Consider the following 12,500-nt stretch of genomic DNA (forward strand, 5'->3'; position numbering starts at 1 on the left):
CCATTTCGCATCCCCCCTTTCCTTCCTTTTCAATTTTCTTCATTTCTTTGCCTCTTTATCATTCCCCTTCGCGTTTTCAATCTCCTCTCCTTTCCAAGCCCCTCTCTCTTTTCCTCTTCCTTTTTTTTATATTCCCCTTTCTTCTAACTTCTCTCTTCCCTTTCTCATTTTTATCTCCTCTTTTCCTATTCTCTCTTTTATTCTATCCCTTCTACCCCTCACCATTATCCCCCTCTCCACTCTCTCATCTCTCTTTCCCCGTGTGTGTGTGTGTGTGTGTGTGTGTGTGTGTGTGTGTGTGTGTGTGTGTGTGTGTGTGTGTGTGTCTATATATATGTAATTTATATATATATATATATACATATATGTATATATATGTATATATATATATATGTATATATACATATATATGTGCATGCATATATATATATACATATATATATATATATATATATATATATATATATATATATATATATATATAACTACTACCTTTCCTTTCCCCTTTTTGATCTCTTTCTCTTTTCCCATTTCATTTCCTATTCCATCCCTCGTACCCCTCACCATTATCCCCCTCTCTAATTTTTCCTCTCCCCCCTTTCCCCTCTTTTCCTCATTCCTATTCCCCCTCCTCATTCCAAACTCTTCTTTCACTTCCTATTCCCCCTATAAGGCATTTTTCTTTCGTCTCCCTTGCTTTGTCTCTTCTGTTCTTTATCATTCCCATCGTTTTTTTGTCGACCTCTCCCCTTCCGTTTCCCCTCTCAGCTCCGTCCATTCAACTGGCTCGTACCGATGAGGGGACCGGCATTAATCCTGTGTCTTTCGGAGCTTCTCTTCATCTGAATGGAACCGTCGGCTGTTAGGAGAATGAAGAGGGGGAGGAGGAGGATGAAAACAAGGAGGAGGAGGAGGAGGAAGATGAAGGAGAAGAAAAACGAGAAGGATAAGAAGGTGAAATAGAGGAAGAAGAGGAGAGAGAGGGACAGGAGGAGGATGAAGAAGATGAAGATGGAGAAGAAAACTGAGAAGGACGAGGAAGGCGAAGAAGAGGAAGAAGACAAAGAACTGGAGAAGAGGAAGGGAGGGAAGTGGAAGAAGGAAGAGGAAAACAAAAAGGAGGAGGAAGAGGAGGAGGGGAACATGGAAAAGAGGGATAAGAAAAAGAAGCATCCACAGACCTGAGGCCTAAGAATGGAATCTCAGACACTTTAGAAATTTAAAAAAAAATCTTGAAAAAATAATCTTGAAATAAAAACACTTTCTACTATTCTGGTTCTTTCCCAAAAGGCGTGAATGTTCAAATATTGAAAATGTTTTTTAATTCTAAAAATTCCGAATACAGAGAGATAACTGTAGATCTTTCCTCCTTTAGACTGAGGCTTACTCGTAATTCTTGTACTTAACTAAATAACCAAATCAATCTCTTGTTTGATTCCTTGACACTGGCGAGAGATTAAAATAAATAAATAAAATAAGGATAGATAAATAAATAAATAAGATAAATAAAAATAAATAAAACAAATAAATAATGATAATGAAAAATAAAAAGTTCCAAATGGACTTGCTTGTTTTTTTGTGTTTTTTTGGCAGACGCCAGACGATTTTTATTAATCTGGAGAGAACAAATTCAGAATAAGAGTCTTGACTGATCCATGTCCCATTATGTCCAGGTTCCCTCTTCGCCCTCTCCCCTTAGATGAATATGATTGCCTGGCGTCAGCCATAATAAAATCAATAAAGAGTTACATTGGGTCAACATGTGCAAAGCTATTTTGTTCGGATAAAACATAAGCCGTCTCAATTAAAACGTCAGATTTAATCCTTTTAACTAACCTTAAACGACCACAAATATCTAACTAATAAACCATATCCAATTGATTACAGTTGATATCTTTTGATTCGGTGGCTTAGCTTTGCATTCTCATTTCTTTCTTTATTGTTGTCCAACGACTGAATCAATGGCGGAAGCCCAAAAGGCAATGCAGAGACGTGGAATGAGGGAAAGGTGGGGGAGAAGGAGAAGGGGGAGGAGGAGGGGGAGGAGGAGGAGGAGGAGGAGGAGGAGGAGGAGGAAGAGGAGGTGGAGGGGGAGGGTCCGACGAGAATTCAGTTTCAACTTTCTCCTTCCATCCTTCTTCATTAATCTTCGTCTCTCTCCCCATCTCTCCCTCTCTCTATTCCTATCTCTCTCCCTCTTTCTTTTATATATTCATCTTTCCTCTGTCTCTCTCTCTCTCTCTCTCTCTCTCTCTCTATCTATCTATCTATATATCTCTGTCTCTCTACTTTCTTCATTTTATCTCTCCTTCCCTACCACTTATTCATCTTTTGTTATTCCTCTCCCTCCCTTCCTCTCTCTTACTCACTTTTTCATCTTATGTTCTTTCCTCTCTCCCTCTTTTTCTCTCCCTCCCTCCCTCTCTCTCTCTCTCTCTCTCTCTCTCTCTCTCTCTCTCTCTCTCCCTCCCTCTTTCTCAATCACTTATTCATCTTTTGTTCTCCCCACCTCTGTCTCTCTCTTTGTTTCTCTATCTCTCTCTCTCTCTCTCTCTCTCCTTTTCTCTCTATATCTCTCCCCCTCTCCCTCACTCATCCATATTCTGTTTCCCCTTTTTCTCTCTCTTTCTCACACTCACTCCTTCTCTCACTTATTCATTCAACAATTGTTCTCTCTCTCTCTCTCTCTATCTATCTCTCATTCCCTCCCTCTCCCCCTCTCTCTCTTTCTCTCTCGCTCGCTCTCTCTCCTTTACTCCCTCTCTTTCACACTTATTCATTATTTGTTCTTTCCTTTCTCTCTCTCTCTCTCTCTCTCTTTCTGTCTCTCTTTCCCTCTCCCTCTTCTCTTCTTTGGTTTTTCTTGTTCTATGTTTTACTTCTTCCGTCTTTTCTCTGTGTCTATCCTGTCATTTCCTTCTCTATTATTTTTCTTTTTATTCCTTTTTCTTATTTCTTTTTCCTTCTTTCACTTCATCTCAATTCCTCCCCTTTCATTTGCTTCTCTATTGACTTCTCTTCTTTCGTTTATCTGTTTTCTTTACGTAATTAAATTCTGTTTCTTCTTTCCTTTCCCTTCCCTTTTCCTTCCTTGCTCATTCTCTTGTATTCATTACTTGTTTGTCTCTTAGTTCTATATTTCGCTGTGTTTTGCCGTGTTAACTTGTTCAATTACATGTTATATTATTCAGTTGAATATATCATATTACAGGGGTGAATCAATAGGTATAATCTCTTCATCTCGAGATTTTTTTTTTTTTTTACAGGATTATGGGTAGAGGTAAGTGATTGTTTTCATTTTTGAAAGCGGTGGGGGTGGGGGTGGGGTGGGGGAGACGGAGGTGATGGGGGGAAATGAAGAGTGGGGGGCCTAGACTCATGTGAAAATAATACATCAGTTACCCGAGGCAAAAAAAAAAAAAAAAAAAAAAAAAAAAAAAAATGCTTTGTCTCAATGTATTATTCCACCTGCACTAGTCGATCTTATATAGCTAATAAAATATCTTCAGCGAGTGGGTTCATTACGTCTCGATTTTATTCAACCAGTGACTCCTGACCTTAATCCCAGACAACAGTGTATTAGCGCCAGTAATAGAGCTAATAGAGCATAAGGATTCATTGTTAAGACGGTTACACATAAAAGTGCAGTTAGGAAATTCTATCTGGCGTTATTTAGACCTATCCTTGGCTATGAGGTACAGTTTTGGTCTCCGTACTATAGAATGGATATTAATTCACTAGAATTAGTAAAGAGATGAATGACCAAAAGTGATACATGGGCTCAGAAATTTGCCTTATGATGGCAGGCGTCTCCTCAGCCTTCTCTGGAAAGACGTAGAGTCCGGGGCGATCTAATAAAGATGTTCAAACGAGTCAAGAGCTTTAACAAGGGTGATGTAGACCAAGGTCATCATGTTAAGACAACAAGGCAGGACTCGCAGTAATGTATGTAGATTGGACAAATTTAGATTTAAGAAGGAAATAGGCGAGGACTGGTTCACCAAGAGTGTAGTTAACTTAACGAATGGGATGCACTTAGTAACTATGTAGTAAGCGCTGAAACTATAGGTTGTGGGAAAGTTAGATAACTTAGGTTGTTTTAAGGGAAAGTTAGATAACTTTATGGATGGGGATGATACATGCTATTGGACATGGAACTGCCTAGTGCAGGGTTTATGGTCAATTGCCGTCGCCTTCATTCTTATGTTCTTAAATGAGAAAAATCAATAGCTGCCCACATATTGAGTAAAATAAGAAACAAAAGTTACAAAAATGAAGCAGAAAAATTATAAAGCAAACAGAAGTAAAGATAAAGCTGGAAGTAATGTAGTAGTAGAAGTAGATGAGCAAGAAGAAATAGAAAAAGAAACAAGAAGAAAATGAATTAAAAGAAGAAGACGATGTAGAATGCGAAGAAGCAGACAAAGATGAAAATAAAGTTGTTTGCAAAAATTTCTTGAAGAAACACAGTTTTGAATTGCTCGAGAGTAACAAGAAGGACCCCCCTTTCCAGTCTTCCATCCTCTTCCTTCCTTGCGCCTTCATTCACCTTCTCCTCCACCTCCTCATTTTCCTCCTTCTTCTCCTTTTCCTCTTTCTCCTACTCCTTTTCCACCTCCTCCTCCTTATCCTTCTTCTCCTCATTCTGATTTCCTCCTTCTCTCTCTCGCTTTCTCTCACCATCTTTCTCTATTCCTCTCCTTCATCTCCCTCTCTCTTTCTTCCCTTTTTCTCCCTTCCTCTCTGCTACATTCCCCTCTCTCTCTCTCTCTCTCTCTCTCTCTCTCTCTCTCTCTCTCTCCCTATCTCTCTCTCTCTCTTTCCCACCCCTCCATTTCACTCACTTTTTCATCTTTTGTTCTTTCTTCTTCATTCATCAAACCAATTTTCTCCTCCCCCGCTTCTTTATTTCCCTTTTGCTCTTCCTTCGTTAAAAACGAAAATATTCATCTTCGTTCCCTCCCTTTTCCATCTTCGTCGTTTTTACCTCCAATTTTCTTCCTAAAGTCTTTCGCCTTTCTATCGAGTCCAATTCTTCTTCTTCTTCTTCTTCTTCTTCTTCTTCTTCTTCTTCTTCTTCTTCTTCTTCTTCTCCTCTCTCTCCTCTTCATTTCTTCTTTGTCATCCCATAGGGTACTGTCTATATAAGTTTTATGGAGTCAATATTTTAGGAATTTTAGTGACTTCCATACGGACCCGAGTGACGTAGCATTGTTTTATGATTAGAGACTAGTTTCCACTAAATAAAAAAATAATGAAAAATAAAATGAAATAGATAAATGCTGATGACGCCCTTCGTGCTACTGCCCACCTGAAATTTCTCCTTTACCATCATCATCACTCCATATCTTCGGACCGATATTGATCCTAAAGAAAGATAGACTCTCTGGTTTTCGCTTACAAAATGATAAAATATAACCCCGTGTTTCCTTCCTTCTCACCCTTACCTTCGTCCTCTTCAATCCTCATCATCTTGGTTTTATTTCGTGGCAAGTATTGGGTCAGTTTCAATCGTCTTCCGAGCCACCACGTGGACCTGCATTCGAATATAACAGTTACCGGTGACTTCAACCTGTCGGGGAGATTCTGGTACCTGAGGCAAAGGTAACTGTCTCTGTTGTAGTTAGGTTCCTCTCTCAGTGAACGCTCTATTCGTTGGTTCCTCTCTTCTCCTCCTCTTCCCCCACCTAATAACACTTCCCCTCTCTTTCCAACCTCCTCTACTTCTGCCTCCTCATCCCCATTCCTCCTCCACTCTCCCCACCTCTTCCTTTTCCACCACCTCCATCTCTTCCTCCTCTTCCTCTTCGTCGTCCTCTTCTTCCTCCATCCCACCTCAAACTTACTCCCTCTTGTCCACCCAAATTTACTCTCTCCTTTTTACTCATTTGCTCTCTTTAACAAATGACCCTTCACTCTCTAATATCCTTCAGAGCTGTTCCTCTTTTTTCATTTCTCCTCCAACTTGTCTTCCCGCCTCTCTTCTTCCTCACTCTTCTCCTCCACTGCCATCCTCAATCTCCTCCCAGCTCTTCTTCCCAATCTTCTCTTCTATTTCGAACTTCAACTATCTTCTTTTCCTCCTCCCCTCCTCTCCCCTCCCAAACCTTCTTCCACAACCCTCCTTTTCCCCATTTCTTCCTCAATCTTTTCTTTCTTTCCCATCTTTAATGTTCTCTTCATTTTCTCTCCTCCAAAATCGCCCACTCCCACTTTACCCTCTCCACTGTAGACAAATAAATACAACTTTACCTTCAAAATTCCTACCCTGCGCTTTCAATACTCCTTTCCATCTATCTCTTTACCCCTCCCCTTAACCCCACTCTCTCTCCAGCTTCCCCATCTCGTTCCCTACCCACCCTCTTTTCTCTCTAACCTTGTCTCCTCTTCCTCTCTAATCTTCAACCCTTTCTTCCCCTCCCCATCATTTCCTCCCTCCTCCCTCCCGCTTCTCTCTCTCTCTCTCTCTCTCTCTCTCTCTCTCTCTCTCTCTCTCTCTCTTTCTTTCCACCCCTTCGCAATTTGGACCCCCGCCATCTTCGTGTCTGGGTCCACCAGCTTTTTCTTGATTGGATGGAGCGATTGGACCCCATGATTGGAAGGGGTAGAAAAGGGATGATGAGGGACGCTGAAGGGAGGGGGGGGGGCGCTGATGGGCCACCACCAGTGATCGGGACTTGGAGATGCCACATGATCAGTGTGTCCTGATGGAGGAGGAGGAGGAGGAGGAGGAGGAGGAGGAGGAGGAGGAGGAGGAGGAGGACGAGGAGCAGCAGCAGCAGGACGAATGAGAGGAGAATAAGGAGGTGGAGGGGAAGAGGCGGAGAACGAGTAGGAGAAGGAGGAAGGGAAGCAGGATGAGGAGGAAGAAGTAGAAAAGGAGAGTAGGAGAATGAAAATCAAGAAGAGGACGAGAACGAAGAGGAAAACAAGAAGAGGAAGGAGAACAGTTGAATGACGAGTAGGAGTAGGAGAAAGAGGAGGAGGAGGAAGAGAGGGAGGAGGAAAAGGAACAGGAGGAGGAGCAGGAGGAGGAGGAGGACAGGAGGTCTTTAAGTTCAGTGATGCACGGTGTGGCTTTTTACTGTGGCAAATTTCAAACGAATTTATTACTTATGTCAGTCTTAATTCTTGACTTCGATCGTCTGAGACGCTGCTGCTGCTTCAGACTTCCTTGTTCTGTATAACATCACCTGGCGATGGACACAATAAGACATATAGAGTACCTTGGCCACAAGAAGGACTCAACCCTCTAAAGACTTTTCAGGTTTGTAATGGTTAACGTTTGATGATCTCCAATTCGCCCGAATGCATGACGATGGATTACAAAGGGTTACATAGGAAGAGCATGCTGACAGGAGATGTTTTGGACCATAAAAAGGGTGAATACAAAAATAAATAAATAAATAAACAAATAAATAAACAAATTAATAAAATAAAAGAAATAACAAAAAAATTATCTATCGCAAATAAGCATATACATATATACATATATATATATATATATATATATATATATATATATATATTTATACACATAAGTATATATATACGTGTATATATATATATATACACACGCACACACATATATATATATATACATATGCATATATATATACATATATATATACATATATATATACATACATATACATATACATATATATATATATATATACATATACACACACACACACACACACACATATATATATATATATATATACATATATATATATATACATACATATACATATACATACATATATATATATATATATATATATATATTAGCCAAATAACCCTCGCCTTGCTACGAGTTCGTGAATCATCCCTAGCCTAACCATACCCCACCTAACTTTAACCCTTAACCCTAACCAAAATATATATTTTTTAATGAAACATAGTTATCCAAGTACCTGGAGTGATAGGGTATCAGAATATATACGGTTATGGGGGTCTATCTGCAAAACCCTAGGAGGAGTTTGTAAACATACAAGAAACAAGCAAACAAACAAACAAAATGACAGACAAATGGAAGATAGTGGTCCAAGTACCTTGGGTTTCAGAATATATATGGTTATAGTGGTCTATCTGCAAAAACCTAGGAGGAGTTTGTGAATAATCTCTAACCTAACCATACCCCACCTAACTTTAACCCTTAACCCTAACCAAAATATATATATATTTTTAAATGAAATATAGTTATCCAAGTACCTGAAGTGATAGGGTATCAGAATATATGCAAAACCCCAGGAGGAGTTCCTGAACAAACATACAAATACAAAAAACAAACAGACAGACAGACAAATGAAAGATAGTTTTCCAAGTACTTTGGGTTAAAATGTTTCAGATTATATATGGTTATAGGGGTCTATCTTTAAAAACCTAAGAGCAGTTCGTGAATAATCACTCACCTAACCATAACCCACTTAACTTTAACCCTTAACCCTATCCAAAATAAAAAAAATTAATGAAATATAGTTATCCAAGCACCTGGAGGGATAGGGTATCAGAATACATATGGTTATGGGGGCCTATATGCAAAACTCTAGGAGGAGTTCGTGACCAAACAAACAAACAAACAAACAAACAGACAGACAGACAGAGGCTACTACTTTATTATAGTAGATATATATATGTATATACATACAGTATATGTGTATATATATATGTATATATATATATATATATATGTATATATATGTATATATATACATATATATATATATACAGTATATATATATATATATATATATATATATATATATATATATATCTTTTACTTTTTCTTTTGCTTTAATGAAGCGGCCTTGCTGTGGATGTGCTGTGTCTTGCGACACTGCTTCTGACCCAGGGCAGTGGACAAGGTGCAGGGATGACCCGTCATCCAGGAGGTGCTAAGATAAGAGAGAGGGTGGAGGGGTGTGGAGTGTATTCAGGGATGGAATGGGTGGGAATGATTTTATGCCTTTTCCTTTCTGGCTACCTCCCTTGTAAGGGGGAAAAAGCCTTGGTATATGTATGTATGTATGTATATATATATATACATATATATATATATATATATATATATATATATATGTATGTATATGTATGTCTATATATATATATACATATATATATATATACATGTATATATATATATATATATATATATATATATATATATATATATATATATATATATATATATGTATATATACATCAGAGGTGCCCAGAGACCGGATGGTGAATGGTCGAGAGGTCAAAGAAAGGGATTTTTGACTAAGGAAAGGGGGGAGAACTTCGATTGGCTGATTGGTGATGGCGGCGGTAACCGCTTCTCTGTGCTGCGGGATTGGCCTGGACTTCCCGATGATTGGTGAGGTCAATTAGTGTTCAGTGACCCAAGGTCTGTGAGAAACGCCAGGAAGAGGAAGAGGAGTAAGAGGAGGAGGAGGAGGAGAAGGGTGTAGGGGAGGTGAAGGCTTTGCATCCATATCAAGTCAAAAAAATTTATTACCGGAAGATTTTATTTTCTTTCTTTACCACAAACACCGAAAAAGAAGAGTATTGCCTTAACTACGATGGCTATTGGATATCTTTCCATCAGAGACGAGGATTAAAAGCCTACCTCCCGTGAACGAGCTATTGTGTCGTAATGGTCCACTTCAACTTAGGCATGTACTTTACAATCTTTGTTCTGGCTGACGCCGAGTGGGGGGCTGGGAAGTGCCAGAGTTACGGATGAAGTATCATGACAACAGCCAGGCTAAAAGAAAAATTACAACGAAGGGGATTAGTCAAGGGTGCCAAGAACATGAATATGGTAGCCTGGCACAGGCCGAAGATGAAGAGAATAGAATAAAATAGAGAAGCTTATCTTCTGGTGAGTGCCACACGACTTCAGTCGTCTTCAGGGTGACGATCGGAGGAGAAGGAATTACAGGCAGAAGGTGCAAGGGCGGACCAGAGGCCAAATCGCTCAGTGCTTCCTTATCCGTCTCATCCAAAAGGGGATTCCATATTTCAATATATGTATATATATATATATATATATACTGTATATATATATATACATATATATATATATGTGTGTGTGTGTGTGTGTGTGTGTGTGTGTGTGTGTGTGTGTGTGTGTGTGTGTGTGTGTTTGGGCTACTACTTTTTTGTGAAAAAAGTAGTAGCCCAAACGTCCGCTGCCGCGAACGGGTCAGGTTGACATTAGAGCCTCACAACATTTCCTGGTTCCCTCCCTGACCTCATACTCTTTGTATATATTCTTGTGTACTTTTTCTTTTCTATGTACCCTAAGGATGTCTGAATAGACGAAAGCGCTTGGTCGTCAGTTTTTCTTTTTCCTTGGTGGTTTTTCCGCATATTTAGAATCACGAGTTTATGTGATTTCTCATGCATATATATATATATATATATATACATATATATTTATATATATATATACATATATATGTATATATATACATTATATATACATCTATATATATGTATATATATATATATATATATGTGTGTGTGTGTGTGTGTGTGTGTGTGTGTGTGTGTGTGTGTGTGTGTGTGTGTGTGTGTGCATATATATATATATATATATATACATATATGTACATATATATGTATATATATATATATATATATATATATATATATATATATATATGTGTGTGTGTGTGTGTGTGTGTGTGTGTGTGTGTGTGTGTGTGTGTGTGTGTGTGTGTGTATTGGTGAAGCGTGGCAGGAGATTCTCTCTGATACATATTCTGTTAAAAACGACAGCAAAAGAATTGTTAATTAACTTTTTCCGTGAGCTCTCAAGCTTGCGAAAAGCAGATTTCTGGTAGGGGGAAACGGAGTAAATCAAATTTCCAAAACTCATAGGAAACAAGTTATAATGAACACAAAAATACAGCACACAGTAAACAAAATACAGGAAAAGAGTACAAAGAATACAGCAAAAAACAAAATACAAGCAGAACAAATTAAATTTCAAAACGTTTCGCAGATCTTTCTGCATTCTCAGTTGATGTGAATAAGAATGGAAAAGGAAGCATATTCAAATGAAGTGAAAAGCACGGGAGAAGTCACCGTGTAGAAACTGGGGGAGGTCACACGTATGAGCACGAACACTGGGAGAGATCACAGGTTACGGAAAGAGTACTAGGAGAGGTCACTCCCGGGTTCGGCGCCAATCTGCTTCTCAGTCTTTGGGAACGACAAATGGCAGGATGCTCTTCTCTTTGGCGGGGAATGGGAAGTCTCTGCGGAGGAGACTCCGAATTCTTGGAATTGCCCATCTGGTTCCTCCCAACAGGTTTCATGCTAGGAAGGAGGGCGAAGTCATTTACTTGCCTATTAATGGCAGGTTGCAGCTCCTTTATCCAGATGGCTTCCAGGATAGCCAAGCGCTGTGGATCCTCTTCTTTTGCCACAATTTCGGTGTTTTTTACCATAGTCTCCCTATCAAGGTGGTGTCGATGCTGGGTCCAGTGGTGTTGCTTAGGCCCTCCGTGTTGCAAGTGAATGGTGATTCTTCGGGATAATGTGTACATATATATACATATATGTATATATATATGTACACACACACATATATATATATACATATATATATATATATATATATATATATATATATATATATAGTACATATATATACATATATGTATATATATATATGTATATATATATATATATATATGTGTGTGTGTGTATGTATATATTCGAACGAAAGGAGTTTATTCTTAGAAGCGTGGACGACAAAAGAAGTTAGCGTTAATAGGTGCATAGACAGCGTAATATACCTGGGCACTAGGAACACAATGTCAGACCCAACATAAAGTATCATCAATTTCAACAACTTGAGTGAGAGAATACAGGGTGAACAAAGATCACAGTGTGTTTGAACGGGATTTAATCTATCTCCTTCTTTGAACAAGTGTGTAGTCCATTTTTTCACTTGTACAATTTGCATTTTATTTCATTGTATTTATTCTTTGTAAATAAAAAATGTATATGAGATCCATTATGTACAACTGTGTATGTATGGTTGTGACCAGTTGGCTGGTTCTCGTAGCGACTGGAGAGGAGGGGGATACTAGGTAGCTTTGGCAGCGCGGGCTACCCCTCCTGGTTCCAACTACGGCCAATATATCAAGCTCTTTGACCACTGTATCTTATCACACCCCTGAAGACGGTCCTAGGACTAGGATCAAAATGTCGGGCATTAAACCTCCTACTTTGCATATGATGTTTACAATTCTTCCCTTCAAAATATATATGTATGTACCAAAGAACAGGCGATTTCATTCATTTATTGGGCTAATCTTGGCCTTTGATTCCAAGAAGGTTATGATTTTTTTTTTCTTTTTTCTAATAACGACAAAGAACTTGAGTCGAGGCTGCCGAAGACAAAAGCACCGAATGGTTCTTTGTGTTGGAGAAAACCGTGGAAAAGCAAGACAACGCATTTCAATTGTTATTCTCGCTTCGGGGAAGGGGGGTTG

Source organism: Oratosquilla oratoria, chromosome 19 (assembly GCF_046742065.1).
Source record: "Oratosquilla oratoria isolate Oo_2021 chromosome 19, ASM4674206v1, whole genome shotgun sequence".
NCBI lineage: Eukaryota > Metazoa > Arthropoda > Malacostraca > Stomatopoda > Squillidae > Oratosquilla > Oratosquilla oratoria.